The 25,622-nt window shown below is 40.0% G+C and overlaps 1 protein-coding gene and 1 long non-coding RNA gene across 7 annotated transcripts in view; one reads left to right on the plus strand and one right to left on the minus strand.

Annotated features, from left to right (window-relative positions):
* The window catches only part of LOC115803651 (sal-like protein 2), a 900,219-nt gene that overhangs the window by 697,886 nt on the left and 176,711 nt on the right, over window positions 1-25,622 (minus strand). For all 5 annotated transcript variants that reach the window (XR_016391489.1, XR_016391490.1, XR_016391491.1 and 2 more), the window contains exon 4: window positions 25,103-25,251. The gene's annotated coding sequence lies outside the window, so the exon portion shown is untranslated. The remainder of the gene's footprint in view (window positions 1-25,102; window positions 25,252-25,622) is intronic.
* Window positions 5,958-11,836, plus strand: LOC149750248 (uncharacterized). Of its 2 annotated transcripts, none has more exons than XR_016391620.1 (3): window positions 5,958-6,125; window positions 6,258-6,556; window positions 11,818-11,836. It is a non-coding gene; the product is annotated as an uncharacterized LOC149750248 (long non-coding RNA). The 2 variants fall into 2 exon arrangements; XR_016391619.1 differs by lacking the exon at window positions 11,818-11,836 and adding an exon at window positions 8,138-8,156.

The following is a 25,622-nucleotide window of genomic DNA, read 5'->3' on the forward strand; positions in this document are numbered from 1 at the left end:
AATGAAGTGGAGATAGGCAACCTTCCAGAAAAAGAATTCAGAATAATGATAGTGATCCAGGACCCTAGATAAAGAATGGTGGCAAAGACTGAGCAGATGCAAGCAATGTTTAACAAAGACCTAGAAGAATTAAAGAATAAACACCGAGAAGAATTCAAGAACAAGCAAACAGAGTTGAAAAATACAATAACTGAAATGAAAAATACACTAGAAGGAATCGATAGCAGAATAACTGAGGCAGAAGAATGGATAAGTGACTTGGAAGACAGAATGGTGGAATTCACTGCCATGGAACAGAAAAACAAAAGAAGAATGAAAAGAAATAAAGACAGCCTAAGAGACCTCTGGGACAACATTAAACTCACCAACATTCGCATTATAGTGGTCCCAGAAGGAGAAGAGAGAGAGAAAGGAGCCAAGAAAATATTTGAAGAGAACATAGTCGAAAACTTCCCTAACATGGGAAAGGAAATAGCCACTCAAGTCCAGGAAGCACAGAGAGTCCCAGGCACGATAAACCCAAGGAGAAACACACTGAGACACATAGTAATCAAAGAGACAAAAATTAAAGACAAAGGAAAATTATGAAAAGCACACAAGGGAAAAACAACAAATATCATACAAGAGAACTCCTGTAAGGTTAACAGCTGACTTCTCAGCAGAAACTCTATAAGCCAGAAGGGAGTGGCACAATATACTCCAAGTAATGAAAGGGAAGAACCTACAACTAGGATTACTCTATCCAGCAAAGATCTCATTCAGATTTGATGGAGAAATCAAGAGTTTTACAGACAAGCAAAAGCTAAGAGAACTCAGCACCACCAATCCAGCTCTAAAACAAATGCTAAAGGAACTTCTCCAAGTGGGAAACAAAGAGAAGAAAACCCTACAAAAACAAACCCACAACAATTAAGAAAATGGTAATAGGAACATACATATCCATAATTACCTTAAATGTGAATGGATTAAATGCCCCAACCAAAAGACACAGGCTCGCTGAATGGATACAAAAACAAGACCCATACATATGCTGTCTACAAGAGACCCACTTCAGACCTAGAGATACATACAGACTGACAGTGAGGGGATGAAAAAAGATATTCCATGCAAATGGAAATCAAAAGAAAGTTGGAGTAGCAATACTCATATCAGATAAATAGACTTCAGAATAAAGAATATTATAAGAGACAAGAAAAGACACTACATAACGATCAAGGGATCAATCCAAGAAGAAGATATAACAATTATAAATATATATGCACCCGAAATAGGAGCACCTCAATACATAAGGCAAATGCTAACAGCTATAAAAGAGGAAATCGACAGTAACACAATAATAGTGGGGGACTGTAACACCTCACTTACAGCAATAGACAGATCATCCAGACAGAAAACTAAGAAGGAAACACAAGCTTTAAATGACACAATAGACCAGGTCGATTTAATTGATATTTACAGGACATTCCATCCAAAAACAGCAGATTACACTTTCTCCTCAAGTGCACACGGAACATTCTCCAGGACAGACCACATCTTGGGTCACAAATCAAGCCTCAGTAAATTTAAGAAAATTAAAATTATATCAAGCATCTTTTCCGACCACAACGCTATGAGATGAGAAATAAATTACAGGGAATAAAACGTAAAAAACACAAACACATGGAGGTTAAACAATATGTTACTAAATAAGCAAGAGATCACTGCAGAAATCAAAGAAGAAATGAAAAAATACCTAGAAACAAATGACAATGAAAACACAATGATCCAAAACCTATGGGATGAAGCAAACACAGTTCTAAGAGGGAAGTTTATAGCAATACAATCCTACCTCAAGAAACAAGAAACACCTCAAATAAACAGTCTAACCTTACACCTAAAGGAACTAGAGAAAGAACAAACAAAACCCAACGTTGGTAGAAGGAAAGAAATCATAAAGATCAGAGAGGAAATAAATGAAAGAGAAACAAAGAAAAAAGTAGCAAAGATCAATAAAACTAAAAGCTGGATCTTTGAGAAGATAAACAAAATTGATAAACATTTAGCCAGACTCATCAAGAAAAAGAGCGAGAGGACTCAAATCAATAAAATTAGAAATGAAAAAGGAGAAGTTACAATGGACACCCCAGAAATACAAGGCATCATAAGAGACAGAAATACAAGGCATCATAAGAAATACAAGGCATCATAAGACTCAACCAGGAAGAAACAGAAAATATAAACAGACCAATCACAAATAATGAAATTGAAACTGTGATTAAAAATCTTCCAAGAAACAAAAGTCCAGGACCAGATGGCTTCAGAGGTGAATTCTATCAAACATTTAGAGAAGAGCTAACACCCATCCTTCTCAAACTCTTCCAAAAAATTGCAGAGGAAGGAACACTCCAAAACTCATTCTACAAGGCCACCATCACGCTGATACCAAAACCAGACAGAGATACTACAAAAATGAAAATTACAGACCAATATCACTGATGAATATAGATGCAAAAATCATCAACAAAATACTAGCAAACAGAATCCAACAATACATTAAAAGGATCATACACCGTGATCAAGTGGGATTTATCCCAGGGATGCAAGTATTCTTCAATATACACAAATCAATCAGTGTGATACACCATATCAATAAATTGAAGAATAAAAACCATATGATCATCTCAATAGATGCAGAAAAAGCTTTTGACAAAATTCAACACTAATTTATGATAAAAACTCTCCAGAAAGTGGGTACAGAGGGAAAATACCTCAACATCATAAAGGCCATATACGACAAACCCACAGCAAACATCACTCTCAATGGTGGAAAACTGAAAGCATTTCCTCTACGATCAGGAACAAAACAAGGATATCCACTCTGGCCACTTTTATTCAACATAGTTTTGGAAGTCCTAGCCACTGAGATCAGAGAAGAAAAAGAAATAAAAGGAATCCAAATTGGAAAAGAAGAAGTAAATCTGTCACTGTTTGCAGATGACATGCTACTATACATAGATAATCTTAAAGATGTCACCAGAAAACTACTGGAGCTCATCAGTGAATTTGGTTTAGTTGCAGGATACAAAATTATTGCATAGAAATGTCTTGCATTCCTACACATTAACAGCACAAGATCAGAAAGAGATATTAAGGAAACAATCCCATTTAACATCACATCAAAAAGAATAAAACACTTAGGAACAAACCTACCTAAGGAGACAAAAGACCTGTACTCAGAAAACTATAAGATACTGATGAAAAAATCAATGATGACACAAACAGATGGAGATATATCCCATGTTCTTGGATTGGAAAAATCAATATTGTGAAAATGACTATACTACCCAAAGCTTGATAGGAATTGCACCGAATCTACACATTCAGTGCAATCCCTATCGAACTACCAATGGCATTTTTCACAGAACTAGAACAAAAACGTTCACAATTTGTATAGAAACACAGAAGACCCTGAATAGCCAAAGCAATCTTGAGAAAGAAAAATGGTGCTGGAGGAATCAGGCTCCCTTACTTCAGACTATAGTACAAAGCTACAGTAATCAAGACAGTATGGTAGTGGCACAAAAGCAGAAATATAGATCAATGGAACAGGATAGAAAGCCCAGAGATAAACCCATGCATCTATGGTCAACTAAGCTATGACAAAGGAGGCAAGGCTATACATTGGAGAACAGACAGTCTCGTCAATAAGTGGTGCTGGGAAAACTGGACAGCTACATGTAAAAGAATGAAATTAGAACACTCCCTAACACCATACACAAAAATGAACTCAAAATGGATTAAAGACCCAAATGTTAAGACCACACAATATAAAACTCTTAGAGGAAAACATAGGAAGAACACTCTTTGACATAAACAACAGCAAGATCTTTTTTGACTCACCTCCTAGAGTAATGGAAATAAAAACAAAAATAAACAAATGGAACCTAATGAAACTTAAAAGCTTTTACACAGCAAAGGAAACTATAAACAAGATGAAAAGACAACCCTCAGAATGGGAGAAAATATTTGCAAACGAATCAACGGACAAAGGATTAGTTTAAAAAATATATAAACAGCTCATGTAGCTCAATATTAAAACAACAAGCAACCCAATCCAAAAATGGGCAGAAGACCTAAATAGTCATTTCTAAAAAGAAGACATGCAGATGGCCAAGAAGCACATGAAAGGCTGCTCAACATCACTAATTATTAGAGAAAGGCAAATCAAAACTACAATGAGGTATCACCTCACACTGGTTAGAATGGGCATTATCAGAAAATCTACAACAACAAATTCTGGACAGGGTGTGGAGAAAACGGAACCCTCTTGCACTGTTGGTGGGAATGTAAATTGATACAGCCACCATGGAGAACAGTATGGAGGTTCCTTAAAAACTAAAAGTAGAACTACCATACGACCCAGCAATCTCACTGCTGGGCATATACCCAAAGAAAACCAAAATTCAAAAATACACATGTACCCCAATGTTCATTGCAATACTGTTTACAAAAGCCAGGTCATGGAAGCAACCTAAATGCCCATTGACAGACGAATGGATAAAGAAGATGTGGCACATATATACAATGGAATATTACTCAGCCATAAAGAGGAACGAAATTGGGTCATTTGTAGAGACGTGTATGGACCTAGAGACTATCATACAGAGTGAAGTAAGTCAGAAAGAGAAAAACAAATATCATATATTAAAGCATATATGTGGGATCTAGAAAAATGGTACAGATGAACCGGCTTCCAAGGCAGGAATAGAGACACAATGTAGAGAACAAATATATGGACACCAAGGGGGGAAAGCGGGGTGGGAGAGGGTGGTGTTTGGAGGAATTGGGAGATTGAGACTGACATATATATACTAATATGTATAAAATAGATACCTAATAAGAACCTGCTGTATAAAAAATAAAATAAAAGGTGTTTCAAGAACCAAGACACCTAAGTAAGGTCACCTATCCCTCATAAGGCTAAAGGTGTAAGGCTGCTGTTATCTAAGTATGGTTCATGGGCCCAAAGGAGGCCCTTCAGGGTGGTTCACCAAACTCGATGAGTTTTCTCTCTCTCGTTGCAGATTAGTACTGCGCACAGGATTCACAGTGACCCCCTGTCATTATCTCTCTCTCTCTCTCTGTTTGTACACGTCCCTCCTCTCTGATACACTGGTCCACAAATTCTAGGTGCTTCAAGATCCCCAATCTCCTATTCAGTCTCAATCTCACAGTGAGACAGCTGGGCTATTTTTGGTAAATTCCTCCTGCACTGGTGCCGAGAAGCTGCTTCCATGAAGTAAGCTGGGCAATGTTCGCGCTCACCTCATCTGTTTTCCTTATCTCTGTGCTACCTGTAGTCCAATGTCCAAAAGTTGTTTCATATAGTCTGTCCAGTTTTCCAGTTGGAAGGAAGGTCAACTCTACCTTTATCAGTGAAGAAGTTACAGTAATTTGTTTTTATTGTATTTTACAAATATGTCATTTCATGATGGATAGGATAAAAACCTTTTCAACCAACCATACATTACTTGAGACCTGCCTTAGGTAATCTTTCCTCTGTGGCATGCTGAATGAGTCTTGGGGATGAATAGTAATTCAGGCAAAGGATTTGGGGAGATTAGGGAGCACTTTCTAGGCAGATGAATCCCTGTCTTACCCATGGGAGTCATGGAGACATAAGCAAGGAAGAGACCTCTGACTATTCCAGTTAAAAATCCTGCCTGGGATTATTTGGGTAGCTAGAGATACTTGTACCATGCAGAAAATGATGGAAGCAACAACTGAGTATTTCCCTAAGCATGCTCGTGTTTAGAGCTCTCTTCTGAGTCCTGTCCCATTCTCCTTTGCTTATGCCACAAGCAGATATAGCTGTGGTGCAATGTTCAGCATGCCCACCAGAGGGCGGGGTTTCCTACAAATGTGGTTCCTCTTCTTATTCAGGTGCTGGTTTGACTTGTTTACTTTGTAGCCACAAGACATTACTGTTGCTGTGCAGAAAGGGGCTCTCAGTTTCTAAGTGAGGAGTTTCTATAATATTCAGCTGCAAACTAGCCCCATTAGATTTGGTGTATCCTAGGGAGCAAGGACCGTTGCCAACATGTTTTCTGCCACTCATTCTGTTCTTGTGATCTTCTTAATATTCAGTAAGTAACATTTTATCTTAAATGTTCATCATTTTTCATTTTCCTATAATTATGGGTAACTTTTAGTTTTCTTCTCTGGCTGAAAACTCTCCTTCTGTCCATTTATAACATAAAAAAGTGATTCTCTTGTAGGAGGGACCAAAGGAGACTCAGTGAACCAGAGAGAAGGCCTAGTGACTGTCTCAGAGGGGGCGCCTACGACCCTGCACTGCACTTACCAAACCTCTGATTCAAATCCCTATCTTTTCTGGTACGTCCAGTATCTCAACAAAGCTCCGCAACTCCTCCTGAAGGGCTCGAAAGCAAGCCAGAGGGCAGAGCATCAAGGTTTTCAGGCCACTCTTGTTACGAGTGACAGCTCCTTCCACCTGCAGAAACCCTCAATGCAAGCATCAGACTCGGCTGTGTACTACTGTGCTCTGAGTGACACGGTGAGAGGGGCTGCAGGGGGAGCTGAGCACAAACCCAAGGGGGGCAGGAGGGCGAAGTGAGCAGCCTTGGGAGGAAGAGGTATATTCTCTCCTTGGGCAGTGTTTAGCTTATTTAGAGCTTTTCAGGAAAATAAATCAAGCTCAGACCTAATTCCTAGAAACCCAGGTTGGGACTTGTTCTTCAGGGAGAATAGGGTGGATATCAGTCTTAAAGAAGACCCAAGCTCTGATCCCCAGAAGTGTCCCTGTTCAGCCAGAAAGACTCCTCCCTTCTCTAGACTGACTTTCAAAAACATCTATTTTCTCTTAATGTAAGATGGATGTTAGATGTCACGATATTAATATATTCATTTAGGGAAGAGAAAAGGAATAGATGACTAAAAGCTGCATCAGCTGAATCACAATCATAGATCAGCACAGGGATGCCAAGCAAATCATACACAAATTTTCACGCGGCTGAGACGTAACGCTGTTGAGGCGCTGCTCTCAGTGAAACGAGCCAGAGCTGCTGCAGCAGTGGGATGAAAAGGCATTTGTGATTTTTGAATGGCTACATTTTTGATATAAGGAACTAGGAATGCATGGTCTGGTGATTTTGCATTCATTTTGACTATAGGATGGGGTACTTGAAAGCAAGGTGTTTCTAGCACAGACTGACTACTGATTGGCATTAGACACATACAGCTGGACAAATTTTGTCCACCAGGAAACTTGCTGTGATAGCATTAAGCAGACAAGGAACTTTATCCAATGTAAATTTCCCCAGGAACCAATGGCTTGGAGTGAAGGAAGAAAAGTTATGATGACTGAGGGTAATAGTTTGACCTTCCTGTCTGGAAGAAGAATCTGTGAGCTTATTTCACTGTAGAGTTTGGCTGCAGGCCAAAAAAAAAAAACAAAAAAAGCCATACAAAAATATGGATGACTATTTGTTCTCAGAAGTCACCATAATCGTAACAAATTGTATTAGTTATAAAACTTTTGTCTATCCTAGATGCATTAGCTGAATATGGCAAATGGATGCAGCACTGATATAATTGTTGGCAACTTAATCGCAGTAAAGTCTAAATAGGCAGGTTAGATTCACCAACCATGTCAACAAGCCATGACGTGCCACAGGCAAACTGATAGCAGCAAGTTACATTTTCTGTTCTGGGGCAGAAGCATCTCACACTTCAGTACTTGTGCACGTGCCCTGTCAGGTACAGGGCAGGCGTTTAGACCTGAATTTGAGACAGAACACAGCGCATTTCACTCAGAGGAAGAGCTTCCAACATGGGGTTCCCTGGCCTGCTGAGAGTTGTCATAGCCTCCGTCCGCCTTGGTAAGGCTGGGAAGGATGGCCACAAACAGACTCAGCTCCACTCAGCTCCCATGTTTGGGGGTAGGGCAGGTTATTATTGTCTGCTGGTGTGTAGGAGAGTTGACTAACGGGTCCAGGAATTTGAAGTCTTAGTCCTATGTTTGTTCCTTGCAGCCCTCGGGGTTCCACCAGGAGAATCAGCCAAATTCTTTCTGTCTGTCTCTCTGCCTGTCTCTTTCCATATATATTACATACATAAATTTTTTTCTTCTCCCCAGGATCCATCACAGCCCAGAAAGTAACTCAAGACCAGCCAGGGGCTTCCCTGGTGGTGCAGTGGTTGAGAATCTGCCTGCTAATACATGGGACAGGGGTTCGAGCCCTGGTCTGGGAGGATGCCACAGGCCGCGGAGCAACTAGGCCCGTGAGCCACAACTACTGAGCCTGTGTGTCTGGAGCCTGTGCTCCGCAACAAGAGAGGCCGCGATAGTGAGAGGCCCGCGCACCGCAATGAAGAGTGGTGCCCGCTTGCCACAACTAGAGAAAGCCCTCGCACAGAAACTAAGATCTAACACAGCAAAAATAAATTAATGAATTACTAAACTCCTACCCCCAACCTCTTCTTAAAAAAAAAAAAAAAAAAAAAATTGAAAAAAAAAAGACCAGCCAGAAATTTCTATGCTGGAGAAGGAGGATGTAACCTTGGATTGTGTATATGAAGCTAGTAGTTACAGTTATTATTTATTCTGGTACAAACAAACACCAAGTGGGGAAATGATTTTCCTTATTCATCAGGAGTCTTACAATGAGTGAATACAACAGAGGGTCGGTAGTTTTTGAACTTCCAGAAAACGGCCAGTTCCATCAGCCTTACCATCACAGCCTTGCAGCTTGGGGACTCAGCGGTGTATTTCTGTGCTCTGAGAGACCACAGTGATGCAGGTCCCTGTGGGAACCCCACAGAAACCTCAGATCTCAACGTGAGGTGTCCCGCAGCTATGAAAACCTTAGTGAGATTCTCGGTAAGGGCAGGAGAAGGCAGGGGCCGTGGCAGCGGGGCAGGGGAGTTACAAGTGGAAACCTCACTCTAAGGAAAACGCTATCTCTCTGGCTCAGAGAACATATCTAAAAGTGTCATTCATCAAAAGCATCTTTATCTTCAATTCTTCATCGTGAAGTAGATCATTTGCCAAAAAAATTCAGAACTTTTTTATGGTGATTATATTAAAGCAAGTGATTTGGTTTAAAAAAATTCTGTAATATTTGGCCAAATCTGCACCTGAATTGTTAGACTTTTAGGTTCACTGCACAAATATTTATGCATTGCTGACTAAGTCTTGTCATTATGTTAGATCTGAAGTATCTGTTAAATGGCACTTCTTGGACTCTCCCTGTCTCATTGTCTCATGCTGTGCCATGAATGACTTGGAATGATGTACACAGAATAAATGTCACCACAAGTCTTGACACCAAGGAGGAATGAAGCGCTTCAGTTTGCTCAGAAACAGCCCCATTACCTGATCACATTCTCTATATGCACGTTTAATGCAGATAAAATAGAATATCCAAAGAAGTAATACTAAAAACAAAACAGAACAACTCAAAATTTCTACTAGTCAGGAAAAACTCTGCTACAGCATCACATCTTATAGGATGTTTTCCATTCTGCGTTTTTACCCAACAGTATATTGTGAAATTATTATTTGCACGACATTATTTACAGATTAAAATCACACATTCTAATGGCGATATTCCAATGTATGATTTTTTTCTTTAAGAAGATGTTGGGGGTAGGAGTTTATTAATTAATTTATTTTTGCCGTGTTGGGTCTTCGTTTCTGTGCGAGGGCTTTCTCTAGTTGTGGCAAGCGGGCGCCATTCTTCATCGCGGTGCGCGGGCCTCTCACTATCACAGCCTCTCCTGTTGCGGAGCACAGGCTCCAGACGCACAGGCTCAGTAGTTGTGGCTCACGGGCCTAGTTGCTCCGCGGCCTGTGGGATCCTCCCAGACCAGAGCTCGAACCCGTGTCCCCTGCATTAGCAGGCAGATTCTCAACCACTGCGCCACCAGGGAAGCCCCAATGTATGATTTTATAATACTTTTTTGGCAAATTCCGTCTTACTAGCTTTTCAGATTGTTTTACTCACAGTAGCAAATAATGCTGGAGTGAACACACAGGTATTTGATGATTTCCTTGACAATTCCCAGGAGGTGAATAGGAATTTACCTTTAGTCTTTCTGGTATGGGCTCCCTGATCATTTCTGTGACCCTGGAGTATAGCACATTTTCCCTCTACAACTACTAAACACTCATATTTTGCCTGTTACAGAAAATTCTCTTACATCAAGGCTTTGCTTTACTGTTTAGCTCCTAATGACTCCAGATGGCCTCAATTTCAGACAATTCTGTACCACATATGTTCAGAGTAGCTGTAATATAACATCTGAAAGAGTAATGTCTCTGTGCTGTTGTGTGGTGATATTAGGTGGCAATTAACCTGGTGGATATGTTTTCATCTGGAATTCCAGAAAGAAAGATATTCTTCCTTGTGTAAGGATTTTCTATCCCTACTATACAAAAAACAATGATCCCAATACAGAACAATTTTCCAGAAAAGACAACTTTTCAGAGACAACTTTTAATGAAGAAAATAGATGTAAGTAGTTTACAAGGGAATAAATCAAAGATTTGAAGCAGGAAAAATGTATCTTAGAATCTGGTGCAGGAAGCGGTATTGGCGAGAGGTACTCAGAGGAGGATTCCCAAAAGGTAGCAAAAATTTTTAAAAACTCCAGACCGAAAATAATCAATGACCTATCTTGTTTAACAATTATTTCAATCTATTTGTACTTTTAAAGTCTGAGAAATCTTCTAAAACGTTTTGGATAACATGCATACCAGCTCAAACTGGAGCCGTTGTAAAATCACGGTCACTAGTCTCTACTTGATCCCTAACATCCCCCAAATCAAATCCCGTCTCCTTAATCAATGAGCTGTCTAATCATAATCGCCTTTTTACATTTTCTTGATTGTCACATGACTCTAATTTTTCTAATATCTCCATCAGATTATTTTGCCAATAAATAAATAAATGCCATCTGGGAAGGAATGCATTAACAGTGTGCCTGTAACTTGTTTTCTGCTTCCTCTGAGGTCACCTGAGGCCTTTGGGGTTTCCTGAGCTGACCTCTTTGTGGACACAGTAATCTCATTTATACTTGAAAAGTAAAGAGGAGTTTTTAGGAGTTGTTCCGTACTAAGTTCTTATCCAGAATGACCTTAGCAGGACATCCAGGGTATTTCTAGATTATTCATTGCAAATAAACTAGAAGTTATGGACATGGGATATATCTGATTGGAAAATGGCAGTCAACTAATGTTGGATCTCTTGTACGTGATTAGAAAAAGCTGAAAGACCCCAAACCTCGATGACTTCCCTGTTGCAACCTGTGTTGCTATAGTTGATGCTTGTCATACTGAACCCCAAGTCGGTCCTGGTGTTAAAAAAGGGACTTTGTGAAGCTTCATTTGAACAATTCATGAACTCCCAGACACTGAAGCTGGGTCTGCTGCTCTTTCTTGCTTGTAGTTTTGCTCTTCAGAAGCCCTGTTTTATCCCCTTCTGGTCACTGCCAGCCTTCCAAGGAAACCACAGTCCCATAGATAAATCGGTTTTGCCCATTTTTGAACATTATACAACTAAAATAGTATAGTTTGGATTTTTTTCATCTGGATTCTTTTCTTAATATCAGATTTCTAAGAGTCATCCATGTTGTATACAGTTTAGTTTGTTTATTCTCATTGCTGTATGAACATACCAGAATTTATTTAGCTACCTGCTTAACTGGTTCTTTGGATTTTTCCTGCCTTTGGCTGTTATCAATAGTGGTATTATGAATATTCTTTTTTTTTGGCGGTATGCGGGCCTCTCACTGTTGTGGCCTCTCCCCTTACAGAGCACACGCTCCGGACGCGCAGGCTCAGCGGCCATGGCTCACGGGCCCAGCCGCTCCGTGGCACGTGGGATCTTCCAGGACCAGGGCACGAACCCGTGTCCCCTGCATCGGCAGGCGGACTCTCAACCACTGCGCCACCAGGGAAGCCCATGAATATTCTTATACACGTTCTTTGGTGAACATATTTACACACTGCTATTCGGCATATATATTAGAATTTCTGGATTAAAGGGTATACATATATCTGGCTTTAATTCCTCCACTAGCTAAGCTCTCAAAGAGTGCTAATAATCTCGGTGTTGTAAATCAACCGAAATTTCCAAACCTCATCATTGCTGACCTCTCAGAAACTTTAGACACATGAGTTGTGACCATTTACTTTTACTTCAAATCCTCTCTTCCTTAGAGAAAGTTTCTCTCTTTCTTAGAGAAACAGCTTCTTCTCTGACAAAACACTCTCTGAGGTTTGTACCTACTTCTTGGGCTGTTTCCTCTCTCACTCCTGCACACACCTTCATCTCCCTTCCAGTCATTAACTATTGAGTGTTTGCAAGGTTTAGCTCTAGACTGTGTCCTCTCTTTGTGTTATTCTCTCTCTCTCTGACATTTTACTCATGTCTACATGACTCTGTGTCATACCTCATCATCTACTTTCTCTAGCTTCTCACTCAATTTAACAAGTATAAGCCACCTTTCTGTCACATATACACAGAGATAAAAATAACAGAGTAATCAGCATTCTGGCCATAAGTACAGTAAAGTGAGAGAAATTGTCATTGCCGCCTAGTGTGACCCTCTGAATCCTCCAAACTGCAGGGGATTCATTTCAAACTCTCTGAGCCAATCTTCTGAAACTCCTCTAACTTGGCTTCAGGAAGACTGAGGAAGACACACCATCACAGCTTCACTTCTGGTTGCTCTAACTCTTCAGTGAATTATCAGTTTTCTCATATATCATTATTCTGCATAATAGGCTAAGGAAAGTTGAACAAATGCACTTCATATATGTTTTGGAAGTGTACCCAAGCATGTATTGTGGACTCTCTCCATGGGTTCTCATGTACTGAAGGCTCTCTTCCAAGTCCAAGACAAAAGGAAATGTTGCAATTAATATGTTTTTATAATCTACATCTATATCTATACTTATGTACAGACTTCTAAAATTCCTGTTATGCCTATAACTGTGAGTTCCATACGGTCAGGAAACATGTATGTATTGTACATTACACAGTACATGGCCCATAGTGGTTGCACATTAAATACTGGCTAACTGAAGAATGAATTAATTGATAATATCAACAGACACAGAGCTTCTACCCTTTGCATGCTGTTAGATAATTGTGTATCAATTAGTTCTTGTATTCGTCCAATTCTCATCACCATAAGAATACTTCTATTTCCATGTACCATAAATCCCCTTTCTGTTTGTACAGATTTTCGTCATATGGTACTATTTTCAGGTTTGCAATTAGATGGTCTCCCTCTTGTTGGCGTAGACAGAGCCATCTTCATCACCTGAGTAAGTCTATAGGAAGATGTATATGTAATTCATTTTCTTGTGGACTTGGAAGTCCCTCTCATCGGTGAGTCTTCCGGTTTCACCTGGTGATGACGTATTCCTGTATTACCTCTTTTCTGCTTTCTTCTCTAGAGCTTTTATCTTAGAATTTCAGCCTCAAATATTTATTTCCTGTGGCTAGAGATATGAGTCCTATAAAGCTAAGGGTGGTAGTGGGCAGAGAGTGGGGGAGTGGTCCAGGCCGAAAGAAAATCACAGTTAACTTAGCTCTCTTTGAGTCCCAATACTTTTCCTTTCCATCCTAATTCCTAGGGCTCAAAGGAAATGACGTTTTTATAATAGGTGTTCTCCATACACTAGATGTTGCCCATGAGTACAATTGGATGGTGTTAAACTATCTGTTTCTATTTATCTTTACCATTGCCATCACTTGTTCTGCTTCTTTGTATATTTTTAATTTCCAGTCTAGTGACCTAGTTTGGGGGTAGATATTCCTACCATTGGGAGTCCTAGCCTGAGACAAGAAAAATGTCTTGTCTGTTTTTCTAACTTCCTGATTCTGGTTCCAAGGGCTGAATTATTTCAATCAAGAATCCTTTTAAGTTCCTGGATTCTCAACCCTTAAGAAAACTTTTAGGAAGTATTATCCTCAATTGTAATATGGGTATTTTAAAAGTTCGCCTATGAGAGCAAAAATCAGGACTCTGCCTCTGGCACAGTAGAAAGAAGAATCACTACATCCTTGGGGAAATGAGCTATTTGACCTTGGAATGGTGACTGTGAAAAAAGGTAGATGGAAGCATGTAATTTTAGCAGAAAGTAATAAGAGAAAGAGGGAATTCTCTATCTTGTGACAATTTGTAGAGAATATTCTCTTTTTCAAGAAACACATGCTCAATTATAGGAAAGAAGTTACAGACAAGGAAGAGACTCTCACTTTAGTTCACTTTGATGACTTAAATATTAATAGGCATTTTTTTCCTCACAGAATTTTAAAGTTTAAAAGAATGTGAATTTTAGGAAAGATTACAGTTATCCTTGATCATAAGATAGATGTAACCATTTTCCAAATCTATACTAGAAAACATTGCCCTGTAATACATGATAGATGATTTCAGAGGCTGATATGTTGAGAAGGGTTTGGGTTTGGACTATAGTTTTAACTTTACTTTAAATTTAGAGAAATCACAGTAAGTATAAAAAGGGAAGCTCACAGGCTCACAGCATAAAAGTTTTTTTCAGTCTTCTATGAGAAGTGCTCAAGCTACATTTTGGTTATTTTGCTTTGAACTAGTTACTTGATAACAGCAAATAGGTAAAGCTTAAGACAAAGATGATGACAGATTCCTCTTTTCTAAAAAAGATCTTCTTAAAAATATACATTATAAAAATCAACTCAAAATGGATCATAGACTTAAATGTAAAATATAAACTTGAAACTTGAAAGAAAATAGAGAAAATCTTCAGGCCTGGGGCTAAGTAAATCTTAGATTTGACACGAAAAGGATGATACACACACACACACATCCCTAACTGAATCAAATTTAAAAACTTTTCCTCTACAAAAGACCCTGTTAAGAATATGAAAAGATAAGCTACAGACTGGGGGTAAATATTTACAAACCATGTATCTGACATAGTACTTATATCTAGAATATATAAAGAACTCTAAAAGCTAAATGGTATAGAAAATGAACAACCAATTAGAAAAACGGGTGAAAGACCCAGATTGATATTTCACCAAAGAGGATATACAGATTGCAAATCAGCACATGAAAAGATGCTCAACATCATCAGCCATCAGAGAAACGCAAATTAAAACCACAATGAAATATCACTATACAACTATCAGTGGGGCTAAAATAAAAAATAGTGACAACACCTAATTCCGGCAAACGTGGGGAAAACTGGATCACTCATAAACTGCTGATGGGAATATGGAATGATACAGGCACTCTGGAAAATGGCCTGGCAATTTCTTATAAAACTAAACATGCAATGCAGACTTGGACACTTATCCTAGATAAATAGAAGACTTTATTTACATAAAAATCTGTACCTGAATATTCATAACAGCTTTATTCATAGCAGCCAAAATATGGAAACCTGATTTCCCTTCGTAGGTGACTGGTTAAACAAACTGTGGGACGTCCCTACCATGGAATACTACTCAGAAATAAAAGGAAACAAACAGGTTGGATACACACTATTACCTGGACAAATCTCATGTTTTTACTACTCATTCTGAGTGAAAAAAATCTCAATGCTTACTTCTATATAATTCCATTTATATAACATTATTAAAAAAACAAAATCGTAGGGATGAAGAGCAGGTTAGTGATTGTCAGGGGTTAATGACTAGGGAAGGGGTGGGTGTGGCTACAAAGGGGTGGCATGAGGAAGCCTTGCGGTTATGAAACAGCTGTGCATCTTGATTGTGGCAGTGAAGCTATACATGTGATATACATGAATGCATGAATCTGTACATGTGTAAAATTGCATAGAATTTCACACACACACACACACACAAATGGCTGCATGTGAACTGTGGAAATCTAATAAGCCCTGTGTGTTTTACTAATGTCAATTTCCTGGTTTAGAGACCCCTGGAGGACACAGGGTGAAGAGTACACAGAGCCTCCCTGTACATTTTTGGAAACTTCCATGAATCTATAATTATTTCAAATTAAAAATGCTTTTAAAAATTACAAACAAATTTCAGAAAAATCGCAACTGTAAATCATCTCCTTGGTTTCATTACACATCACACATTCAGCTTCTGGGTTCTTTTAGAGTCTATCCTACAAAGAGCTCCTGCATTAATCCTGCAGTTATCTTTTTCACGTTCTTTCTGAGACACACATTCAGAAACAGAGAAACACAGCCTTTTAAATATGATTTGTAACAGTCAGAGTTTGCTAAGTGTGACTAGAATAAATCAAAGGATGAGAAAATGGATACAAGTTAGTTTAACGACTTTTAGATCACTGAGAAATTATCAGATTTTCAAAGAAAACGTCAAAGAACAACAAACCCCTTACCTACACTGTTAGTGCAATAAATTCTGTGCAGCTTATTCTTTTCTAGTACCTCAGTGCGTGAGGGATGAAGTGACATCAAAGCAGTGCGTCTGAGGGTCGATGTTCTTTTTCTGGGTTGTAGCTAATGGGGGTAGAGTGTGCTCTTCGGACAAGTCTGAGGAGAGCTTATATAAATGGTGCTCAACTCTGCAACATCAACACATGTTCAACGACAAAACCCAATGGAGTGGGGCTTCCGGGAAGATGGCGGAAGAGTAAGACGCGGAGATCACCTTCCTCCCCACAGATACACCAGAAATACATCTACACGTGGAACAACTCCTACAGAACACGTACTGAACGCTGGCAGAAGACCTCAGACCTCCCAAAAGGCAAGAAACCCCCCACGTACCTGGGTAGGCCAAAAGAAAAAAGAATAAACAGAGACAAAAGGATAGGGACGGGACCTGCACCAGTGGGAGGGAGCGGTGACGGAGGAAACGTTTCCACACACTGGGAAGACCCTTCGCGGGCGGAGACTGCGGGTGGCGGAGGGGGAAAGCTTCGGAGCCACGGAGGAGAGCACAGCAACAGGGGGGCCGAGGGCAAAGCGGAGAGATTCCCGCACATAGGGTCAGGGCCGACTGGCACTCACCAGGCCGAGAGGCTTGTCTGCTCACCCGCCGGCGCGGGCGGGGCTGGGAGTTGAGACTCGGGCTTCGGTTGGAGCGCCGGGAGAGGACTGGGGCTGGTGGCGAGAACACAGCCTGCAGGGAGTTAGTGCGCCACCGCTAGCCGGGAGGGAGTCCGGGGAAAAGTCTGGACCTGCCGAAGAGGCAAGAGACTTTTTCTTCCCTCTTTGTTTCCTGGTGCGCGAGGAGAGGGGATTAAGAGCGCTGCTTAAAGGAGCTCCAGAGACGGGCGCGAGCCGCGGCTATAAGCGCGGAACCCAGAGACGGGCAGGAGACGCTAAGGCTGCTGCTGCCGCCGCCACCAAGAAGCCTGTGTGCGAGCACAGGTAACTCTCCACACCCCCATTCCGGGGAGCCTGTGCAGCCCGCCTTTGCCAGGGTCCCGGGATCCACGGACGACTCCCCTGGAAGGACGCACTGCGCGCCTCAGGCTGCTGCAACGTCATGCCGGCTTCTGCCGCCGCAGGCTCGCCCCGCCCTCCGTGCCCCTCCCTCCGCCCCGCCTGAGTGAGCCAGAGCCCCCGAATCAGCGGCTCCTTTAACCCCGTCCTGTCTGAGCGAAGAACAGACGCCCTACAGCGACCTACACGCAGAGGCGGGGCCAAATCCAAAGCTGAGCCCCTGGGAGCTGTGAGAACAAAGAAGAGAAAGGGAAATCTCTCCCAGAAGCCTCAGAAGCAGCGGATTAAAGCTCCACAATCAACTTGATATACCCTGCATCTGTGGAATACATGAATAGACAACGAATCATCCCAAATTAAGGAGGTGGAATATGAGAGGAAGATTTATGATTTTTTCCCCTTTTCCTCTTTTTGAGAGTGTGTATGTGTATGCTTCTGTGTGAGATTTTGTCTGTATAGCTTTGCTTTCACCATTTGCCCTAGGGTTCTATCCGTCTGTTTTTTTTAAAAATTTTTTTCTCTTAATAATTATTTTAATTTTAATAACTTTATTATATTTTATCTTATTTTATTTTATTATACTTTATCTTCTTTCTTTCTGTTTTACTTCCTTCTCTCCTTCCTCCCTCCCTCCCTTCTTTCTTTCTTTCTTTCTACTTCTACTAATTATTTCTTTCTACTTTTTCTCCCTTTTATTCTGAGCCGTGTGGATGAAAAGCTCTTGGTGCTACAGCCAGGAGTCAGTGCTGTGCCTCTGAGGTGGGAGAGTCAACTTCAGGACACTGGTCCACAAGAGACCTCCCAGCTCCACATAATACCAAATGGCGAAAATCTCCCAAGAGATCTCCATCTCAACACTAGCACCCAGCTTCACTCAACGACCAGCAAGTTACAGTGCTGGACATCCTATGCCAAACAACTAGCAAGACAGGAACACAATCCCACCCATTAGCAGAGAGGCTGCCTAAAATCATAATAAGTCCACAGACACCCCAAAACACAACACCAGATGTGGACCTGCCCACCAGAAAGACAAGATCCAGCCGCATCCACCAGAACACAGGCACTAGTCCCCTCCACCAGGAAGCCTACACAACCCACTGAACCAACCTTAGCCAGTGGGGAGAGACACCAAAAACAACGGGAACTACGAACCTACAGCCTGCAAAAAGGAGACCCCAAACACAGTAAGATAAGCAAAATGAGAAGACAGAAAAACACACAGCAGATGAAGGAGCAAGATAAAAACCCACCAGACCTAACAAATGAAGAGGAAATAGGCAGTCTACCTAAAAAAGAATTCAGAATAATGATAATAAAGATGATCCAAAATCTTGGAAATAGAATAGACAAAATGCAAGAAACATTTAACAAGGACCTAGAAGAACTAAAGATGAAACAAACAACGATGAACAGCACAATAAATGAAATTAAAAATACTCTAGATGGGATCAATAGCCAAATAACTGAGGCAGAAGAACGGATAAGTGACCTGGAAGATAAAATAGTGGAAATAACTACTGAAGAGCAGAATAAAGAAAAAAGAATGAAAAGAACTGGGAAAGTCTCAGACACTTCTGGGACAACATTAAATGCACCAACATTTAAATTATAGGAATTCCAGAAGAAGAAGAGAAAAAGAAAGGGACTGAGAAAATATTTGAAGAGATTATAGATGAAAACTTCCCTAATATGGAAAAGGAAATAGTTAAGTCCAGGAAGCACAGAGAGTCCCATACAGGGTAAATCCAAGGAGAAACATGCCAAGACACATACTAATCAAACTGTCAAAAATTAAATACAAAGAAAACGTATTAAAAGCAGCAAGGGAAAAACAACAAATAACACACAAGGGAATCCCCATAATGTTAACAGGTGATCTTTCAGCAGAAACTCTGCAAGCCAGAAGGGACTGGCAGGACATATTTAAAGTGATGAAGGAGAAAAACCTGCAACCAAGATTACCCAGCAAGGATCTCATTCAGATTTGATGGAGAAATTAAAACCTTTACAGACAAGCAAAAGCTGAGAGAGTTCAGCACCACCAAACCAGCTTTACAACAACTGCTAAAGGAACTTCTCTAGGCAAGAAACACAAGAGAAGGAAAAGACCTACAATAACGAACCCAAAACAATTAAGAAAATGGGAATAGGAACATACATATCGATAATTACCTTAAATGTAGATGGACTAAATGCTCCAACCAAAAGACACAGATTGGCTGAATGGATACAAAAACAAGACCCATATATTTGCTGTCTACAATAGACCCACTTCAGACCTAGAGACACATACAGACTGAAAGTAAGGGGATGGAAAAAGATCTTTCATGCAAATGGAAACCAAAAGCAAGCTGGAGTAGCAATTCTCCTATCAGACAAAATAGACTTTAAAATAAAGACTATTAGAAGAGACAAAGAAGGACACTACATAATGATCAAGGGATCGATCCAAGAAGAAGATATAACAAGTGTAAATATTTATGCACCCAACATAGGAGCACCTCAATACATAAGGCAAATAGTAACAGCCATAAAAGAGGAAATCGACGGTAACAAATTCATAGTAGGGGGCTTTAACACCCCACTTTCACCAATGGACAGATCATCCAAAATGAAAATAAATAAGGAAACACAAGCTTTAAATGATACATTAAACAAGATGGACTTAATTGATATTTATAGGACATTCCATCCAAAAACAACAGAATACACATTTTTCTCAAGTGCTCATGGAACATTCTCCAGGATAGATCATACCTTGGGTCAGAAATCAAGCCTTGGTAAATTTAAGAAAATTGAAATTGTATCAAGTATCTTTTCCGACCACAACGCTATGAGACTAGATATCAATTACAGGAAAAGGTCTGTAAAAAATACAAACACATGGAGGATGAACAATACACTACTTAATAACGAGGTGATCACTGAAGAAATCAAAGAGGAAATAAAAAAAATACCTAGAAACTGATGACAATGGAGACACGACGACCCAAAATCTATGGGATGCAGCAAAAGCAGTACTAAGAGGGAAGTTTATAGCAATACTATCCTACCTTAAGAAATAGGAAACATCCCGAATAAACAACCTAACCTTGCACCTCAAGCAATTAGAGAAAGAACAAAAAACCCCCAAAGTTAACAGAAGGAAAGGAATCATAAAAATCAGATCAGAGATAAATGAAAAAGAAATGAAGGAAACGATAGCAAAGATCAAAAAAACTAAAAGCTGGTTTTTTGAGTAGATAAACAAAATTGATAAACCATTAGCCAGACTCATCAAGAAAGAAAGGGAGAAGACTCAAATCAATAGAATTAGAAATGAAAAAGGAGAAGTAACAACTGACACTGCAGAAATACAAAAGATCATGAGAGATTACTACAAGCAACTCTATGCCAATAAAATGGACAACCTGGAAGAAATGAAAAATTCTTAGAAATGCACAACCTGCCAAGACTGAATCAGGAAGAAATAGAAAATATGAACAGACCAATCACAAGCACTGAAATTGAAACTGTGATTAAAAATCTTCCAACAAACAAAAGCCCAGGACTAGGTGGCTTCACAGGCGAATTTTACCAAACATTAAGAGAAGAGCTAACAGCTATCCTTCTCAAACTCTTGCAAAATATAGCAGAGGGAGGAACACTCCCAAACTCATTCTACGAGGCCACCATCACTCTGATACCAAAACCAGACAAGGATGTCACAAAGAAAGAAAACTACAGGCCAATATCACTGATGAACATAGATGCAAAAATCCTCAACAAAATACTAGCAAACAGAATCCAACAGCACATTAAAAGGACCATACACCATGATCAAGTGGGGTTTATTCCAGGAATGCAAGGATTCTTCAATATACGCAAATCAACCAATGTGATACACCATATTAACAAATTGAAGGAGAAAAACCATATGATCATCTCAATAGACGCAGAGAAAGCTTTCAACACCCATTTATGATAAAAACCCTGCAGAAAGTAGGCATAGAGGGAACATTCCTCAATATAATAAAGGCCATGTATGACAAACCCACAGCCAACATCATCCTCAATGGTGAAAAACGGAAAGCATTTCCACTAAAATCAGGAACAAGACAAGGTGGCCCACTCTCACCGCTCTTATTCAACATAGTTTTGGAAGTTTTAGCCACAGCAATCAGAAAAGAAAAGGAAATAAAAGGAATCCGAGTCGGAAAAGAAGAAGTAAAGCTGTCACTGTTTGCAGATTACATGATACTATACATAGAGAATCCTAAAGATGCTACCAGAAAACTACTAGAGCTAATCAATGAATTTGGTAAAGTTACACGATACAAAATTAATGCACAGAAATCTCTGGCATTCCTATACACTAATGATGAAAAATATGAAAGTGAAATCAACAAAACACTCCCATTTACCATTGCAACAAAAAGAATAAAATATCTAGGAATAAACCTACCTAAGGAGACAAAAGACCTGTATGCAGAAAATTATAAGACACTGATGGAAGAAATTAAAGATGATACAAATAGATGGAGAGATATACCATGTTCTTGGATTGGAAGAATCAACATTATGAAAATGACTCTACCACCCAAAGCAATCTACAGATTCAATGCAATCCCTATCAAACTACCACTGGGATTTTTCACAGAACCAGAACAAAAAATTTCACAATTTGTATGGAAACACAAAAGACCCCGAATAGCCAAAGCAATTTTGAGAACGAAAAACGGAGCTGGAGGAATCAGGCTCCCTGATTTCAGACTATACTACAAAGCTACAGTAATCAAGACAGTATGGTACTGGCACAAAAACAGAAAGATAGATCAATGGAACAGGATAGAAAGCCCAGAGATAAACCCACGCACATATGGTCACCTTATCTTTGATAAATGAGGCCGGAATGTACAGTGGAGAAAGGACAGCCTCTTCCATAAGTGGTGCTGGGAAAACTGGACAGCTACATGTAAAAGTTTGAGATTAGATCACTCCCTAACACCATACACAAAAATAAGCTCAAAATGGATTAAAGACCTAACTGTAAGGCCAGAAACTATCAAACTCTTAGAGGAAAACATAGGCAGAATACTCTATGACATAAATCACAGCAAGTTCCTTTTTGACCCACCTCCTAGAGAGGTAGAAATAAAAACAAAAATAAACGAATGGGACCTAATGAAACTTCAAAGCTTTTGTACAGCAAAGGAAACCATAAACAAGACCAAAAGACAACCCTCAGAATGGGACAATATATTTGCAAATGAAGCAACTGACAAAGGATTAATCTCCAAAATTTATAAGCAGCTCATGCAGCTCAATAACAAAAAGACAAACAACCCAAACCAAAAATGGGCAGAAGACCTAAATAGACATTTCTCTAAAGAAGATATACAGACTGCCAACAAACACATGAAAGAATGCTCAACATCATTAATCATTAGAGAAATGCAAATCAAAACTACAATGAGATATCATCTCACACCGGTCAGAATGGCCATCATCAAAAAATCTAGAAACAATAAATGCTGGAGAGGGTGTGGAGAAAAGGGAACCCTCTTGCACTGGTGGTGGGAATGTAAATTGATACAGGCACTGTGGAGAACAGTATGGACGTTCCTTAAAAAACTACAAATACAACTACCATATGACCCAGCAATCCCAATACTGGGCATATACCCTGAGAAATCCATAATTCAAAAAGAGTCATGTACCAAAATGTTCATTGCAGCTCTATTTACAATAGCCCGGAGATGGAAACAACCTAAGTGTCCATCATCGGATGAATGGATAAAGAAGGTGTGGCACATATATACAATGGAATATTACTCAGCCATAAAAAGAAACGAAATTGAGCTATTTGTAATGAGGTGGATAGACTTAGAGTCTGTCATACAGAGTGAAATAAGTCAGAAAGAGAAAGACAAGTACCGTATGCTAACACATATATATGGAATTTAAGAAAAAAAATGTCATGAAGAACCTAGGGGTAAGACAGGAATAAAGACACAGACCTACTAGAGAATGGACTTGAGAATATGGGGAGGGGGAAGGGTGAGCTGTGACAAAGCGAGAGACAGGCATGGACATATATACACTAAAAAATATAAGGTAGATAGCTAGTGGGAAGCAGCGGCATAGCACAGGGATATCAGCTCGGTGCTTTGTGACCGCCTGGAGGGGTGGGACAGGGAGGGTGGGAGGGAGGGAGACGCAAGAGGGAAGAGATATGGGAACATATGTATATGTATAACTGATTCACTTTGTTATAAAGCAGAAACTAACACACCATTGTAAAGCAATTATACTCCAATAAAGATGTAAAAACAAAAACAAAACAAACAAAAAAAACCCCAACAGAGTGTCATAGAACCAAACAAATTAAACAATACTAGTTTTGCGATACGTATCTTCCTGTTCCCCACTCTGCCCTGTGATGTTCTGATCTCTCCAGGGTCTAGAATGGAGAGCTCTGCTTTCCCTCTGCCATGCTCTTCCCTCCTGTTCTCCTAAGATCTATCAAGTTCGTGACCCTGAGTTGTAGTTACACTTGGTCCCTGTAGCCAGGCATAAAATTATTTGAAGCAATGGTTTCTTAACTTATGTTCCCAGTTCTCTATCAAAGAGGTCTCCAGACATATCCACAGCTATTCTATCCCCCCGCTTTTTTCAGCACTCTAGTCCTTTTAAGGTCTCACCTCCTGAGATTCTTGTGTACTATAAAGAGAAACACAATCCATTACACCTATGCTTGGGTTCAACTTTTATAACCTCTGGTAGCAGTTTAGTTTTAAAGGCCAAACAAGGAAAAATGAAACGATTCAAATTGCAGGCAGAGAAGGCTTTTCTGATTACTACTTTAAACCTCATATGCACTATGCCCAGCAATATAAAAAATGTCCTCCCAACAATTTTTGTCTTTGTAGGGGGCATGGAGTGGGTCCTATGAGATGTTGGTTTTGTGACCACCAGGTGGCAGTGGTTCCATTCCTCTCATTCCTCCAGTGCCTTAACCGTCAAAAGCATGACAGCTACTAGAGGATTTGCTCTTGATTGGCTGAGCCACCAACAGAAAGGCTATCTCGTGCATTAGAGAAGGAGAACTAAGACACAGGAGCAGCTCCTCAGGGAAGAAGATTTGGAATCATTAAAATTGTATCAAGAGTGTGATATCAGGATGGAGAACATGCTGGAATGTGCATTCATAGTCTTGTGGCTTCAGCTTGGCTGTAAGTTGGAGGTTAAGAGATGAGAACCATAAGGGCACATTTATCCAAAGCTGGAGAGAAGAGAGAGAGGGGTTTAGTCTCAGCTCATCCCAGGCTTTTTGTTGGAATTTTTCAAAACTGCTGAACTGAAAGCTTTGTTTCATTTCTGATTTTGTTTTCCTGAACAGGGTTGAGGGGAGAAGACAAGGTGGAGCAGAGTCCTCAGACCCTGAAAATCCAGGAGGGAGACAGTCTCATCCTCAACTGCAGCTACACGGTCAGCAATTTTAAAGGGCTACTGTGGTATAGACAGGATCCTGGGAAGGGACCCGAACTTCTCTTCCTTCTTTACTCAGTTGGGGACGAAAAGCAGAAAGAAAGACTAAAAGCCACCTTATTAAAGAAGGGAAGCTCTCTGCACATCGCAGCCCCTAAACCTGAAGACTCAGCCACTTACCTCTGTGCTGTGGAGACACAGTGCTCCCCAGGCACCTGCAGCCTGTACACAAACCCTGCAGCTGGGGCTCTGGAATCAGGGCATCTTTGGTGTTTTCCCCTCCTCGAAGAAGTAGTTACTTAGCACGCAGAACCTCTTTCCAAGTAGTCCTATGGAGAATGAAATCTTGTGACATAGCCAGACAGCAGAGATTACTGTTCGTTATGTCCAGGATCCTGAGTGATACTGGTATTCAACTTTTTCTTTCATTAAAATGTTTAGGTCAGATTTTGGTATCAAGATTATAATAGTTCATTAGATAAGCTGCAATTTATGGCTCCTTTAATAGTTCATTAGATAAGCTGCAATTTATGGCTCCTTTTCTATCTATAGAAGAATTTGTGCAAGGTTTTTAATTATTTTTTTTTAATTTTCAGAAAGTTCACTAGTGAGCCATCTAAGCATAGTTTCACTTATGGGAGAAACTTAATAATCCTTCAATTATGGATTCAGTTACTTTAACAGGTAAGGGGTTCTTTAT

The sequence above is a fragment of the Delphinapterus leucas genome, chromosome 2 (genome assembly GCF_059928025.1).
Source record: "Delphinapterus leucas isolate spDelLeu-1000000601 "Yukka" chromosome 2, BTC_Dleu_Yukka2, whole genome shotgun sequence".
Taxonomy (NCBI): domain Eukaryota; kingdom Metazoa; phylum Chordata; class Mammalia; order Artiodactyla; family Monodontidae; genus Delphinapterus; species Delphinapterus leucas.